The following is a 4,104-nucleotide window of genomic DNA, read 5'->3' on the forward strand; positions in this document are numbered from 1 at the left end:
AAGGCAATGTACTAAGTCGTGTTTTGAAGCATCTTCTTGAAGGTTTTGGAGGACGAAAAGAAAAAAGCTGATCTGTGGATTTAAATTCAGTTTGCAATAATAAATAAATAGAAATCATACAGATCAGTGATGAATAAAATAAAGTTGAGGAAGGGCACATGAATTTTCGTTGGGAACACGTGTGAAAACGCAATTAAAACCACACTCTGGGGGGAGATGGTAGCTGGTACTAATTGGCACAGAGTTGACACAGTAAACAGTGTAAACGCAGATGACACCAGGGTGGCTATTAGGGGGTCGTGCAGTTAAACTGTCCAGAGGCAGACAATCCAGTGCTGCTTTAAAGCCCGGTTTCAGACTGAGTCTCAGTCCACACGCATGACATGAGGGGCTGGCCTCTCTCCTGGTTAATGTGACACTTTTCCCGAGGTTAGGATCCACATTGAAAAAACAGAGCGATAAAGGCGAAGCACAACGCATACTTCGCATTCTTCACCCATTAAAATGCGAAGGATGGGGGGAGATTCAGAAAATCCCTCCTTCCTATTGAAAACCATTAGTCATTAGATGAAACCTGTTTATTATGTATATATTAAATTATATTATATATGAATACATAATTACAAACCAAACTGATATGTTTGGGGATATAACTGTCCGACATGTGTTCTTGTCTTTTAAATAATATTACTATTATAAATATATATTTTTGTAATATACAATATTATACAATTTGAGTCAGTAGATTTTCTTGTTTTGAAATGCCTTCCTTTTATTAGCACAATGCACAATGCACAATGGTTTAATCGTCATAATTAAGACCTTATTACCTTTTGATGAGTCTAAATGCTTCAGTTTGGCTACAATTGAGGGGTGATACTTCACAGATTATCCCATAACATTTAAGGTGGGTTTATTTTAGTTGCAATGTGTGGGGGTAAAAACTATATATATATATATATATATATATATATATATATATATATATATAGGCGGCTGGGCATGCCAAGAGAAGGAGCTGAGGACATGAGACAGCAGAGATATCAGGCCTGTTAGCAGCCGGAAGCATTGGTGCTGAAAAGCAATACTGGTGTCGAGAACTTTTTGAGCTGAGCACCGCAGCTGGTGGCAAGAAATAGCTTTCTAATAGCAGGGGATGTTCAAACTATGACATAAGCACATACTCTTGCAAACCACGGAATATAATTTATGGGCCTACACATGTTTGAAAATGCATTTCTTTTCTGAATAATTCTAATTCTTGTGTCCAATGCAAATAATTCCATTTATAAATCAATACGGACGTGGAGGCAATCAAAGCCCCCCACTCTCTTATAATGAAGTATTAAATATACAACAGTTTATGGCAGTGTCACGTCATGTGTCCCTTGCATAATGTGAGAGCTGTGGCGGTGCATTGAAAGAGAGCCAAGTGCATTTTTAGCATGTGGTCGATGCAATCTATAGCATAATTTTACATACGTTTCTGAGATTCATTTACCTAGATTGCTTTGCTTTACAGTGTGTAACAAATTTAAGAAAATACCGTATTTAGCTCTTATTGCATTGTAACTATTCCCAAGCATGGTGTATTTCAGTTACAGCAGAGCAGAGGGTTGTTGCATGCATGCATGCATTGTTACTGCAGATTGTAGAGTGACATTTAAAACATACAAATAAATAAAAGCACACAACAAACACACTGCATCGGATAATGTGAAATAAACGGAACAAAAAAAAAAACTCCAACAAAGATGAAAATCAAGGTAGACAAGTTATGTATAATAGTTTTCAAAATACAGGCCCGTACTGACCTAAAGCCTCGAATTACGACACAATTACGACACAGCCCATCAGCCCCATTACTGTTCAATTTCGACGGACACGGATTTTGTCACTACTTACCTCAAGCGAGGTAAAGTACATCTCTTCAAGTCTTCCTCCAAAAACGCCTTTCAAGTGTGCAAGCCAGCATCAGCATCCAGAGTAAGTAATATCTATATACTATATATTTAACATGGCATCTCTGCCTAAATATCGGCAGTTGTCGATGTATAGGCCTACGCGCAAGGTAGAGACGCCTTGGTGAGATATTTACCTTTATTTTATTACCTTTTTTCTATTTTATCGATTTAATATTCATTATTCTACATTACCCTGTGTTTATGCATTATGTACTATACAGTATATGCGTTCAAATATAGTCTAACTTATGGTAACAACTTTTTACACTTAGCATGAATTGCGCCCTACGTTCAAAATCGATTTACGACAGGTCAAAGCATCGGAAGTCGGGACGCGTCTGTAGCCTTTAAACTAGCCGCCCGGTGAGGTTGACATCTCCGCACTTATCTGAAGGTTTTCAAAGTCAGATGGCAAATGTCCCAGCACTAATTATCCCCATCTACCTGCACAGCCTCCTAGCTGGCTTATTAACATGGACTGCTCAAAATAGAAAAAATCTAACAAAGAAAAGATGCATCAAATGCCACACCCAGAGAGGTGGGCAAAATACATGATTGGCAAGGTTGCCCTCATTCTACCATTCTTTCAACATCTGTAATTGTGTTGTGTTGTGGGGGTTTCTGTCTCTACCAGGATCCAAACATGCTTTCAATATAAACATGTCCACTGCTGCAGTGAAAGCAGTGCTTGGAAAAAATATGGTAAAATCAATAGAAAACAAATCCCACTCATTCAAATTCATCATGCACTGAGGTAAAGAACACCAATTTTGAGTAAAACAGTCATAAAAGTTGAGTATTTATTACAAAGCACAGTTGGACCAACACTAATAATGATAATAATAAAAACACAACACATGGTTTTCAATTCAGGATGGATTTATTGAGCATTTGTACCTTCAGAGAGTGTGCTCAAACTTTCTTTGAACCATAAATAGGTTTTTGAAAGACTACATATTCTTGGGTCATGATACGCAAACTGTTACGTTGTTTAGCCTTTTTCTCTATTTGATTTACAATAATATGTTTCTCCATGTCCATACCTGGGGTTCAGTGTATTCAGAGCAGCTGCTCACACTTGATGGTAGGGGTCAGACTCCGAATGCCTTTGTTTAACTTGTTCTCCTCCTTGCAGGCAGCCAAACAAAAACACGGGTCGAACAAAAGTGACAAACTGCACACACATCATAAGATAAATACGCAATAGCCAACCGAGCGCTTGAAGCAAAAGAGTTAATTGCTTACCATGCTGGGGTCCAGAAACGCTCATAAAGAATCCCAAATAACCATGTGCCCGTCCACAGCCCCATTACTGCCCTCCACCATTCAAACACCAAATATTATGTTGCTCATGGCAACAGATTAATAAAATAACCTATCACATCTGCCTTTCCAAACATCTCTAAAATTAGCCCGAGCTATACATAATAAGGAGTCATCCTTATGTTATGATTTCTTTCCAGGATTTATTGCATTATGATAAATGATCATCGAGGTTGTTTTGACAAAGCAGAATATTTATGAATGAGGGGCTGATTCGCCTGCAGTGATGAACTGACTTGTAACAGAAGCATTAGTGGCTTCGATAGCATTTGGATGCTGTTTAAGAATTAGGTTTCAGTTTGCTTTCTTTCTAATCGAAGGCTAAAGCCCCCCCCCACCACCAGAACATTTATTTCATAATAACAAGCATCTGACAGCTCATCAGGAGAGCCCTCTCACAATCACTAACTTGTAGGAGGGTGTGCTGGGTCGGTTTGTTTTTCCTGTATCAAATTTTCTGTAACCCCCTCCAGCTACAGAATCACATTTTCCTAACTCATATTTTTAATCACATGTCTTTAGAATGTCATGCTGTTCTCGGGTAGTGTTCCTCTAAAGGCATGCAGGGTGCAGACTGAGGATATCTCGCTCGCCAGCTCTAGAGCGAGACTACTTGAAAACTAGGTCATGTTTGCCAAGGTCCAAATGCCACTCAGATCTGACCTTTTGGATTGCTGCACAACAGCCAACATAGAAGAGAAGCACTTATCTGCTGATTGTTCTGTTCTGTGATAAGATCCTCGTTTTTGGAACTTGGACCTGCCCCCCCCTTTAATACCCAGACATTAAAGAATATATATATCTTCCTCTCATACAA

Source organism: Amia ocellicauda, chromosome 21 (genome assembly GCF_036373705.1).
Source record: "Amia ocellicauda isolate fAmiCal2 chromosome 21, fAmiCal2.hap1, whole genome shotgun sequence".
Lineage (NCBI taxonomy): Eukaryota > Metazoa > Chordata > Actinopteri > Amiiformes > Amiidae > Amia > Amia ocellicauda.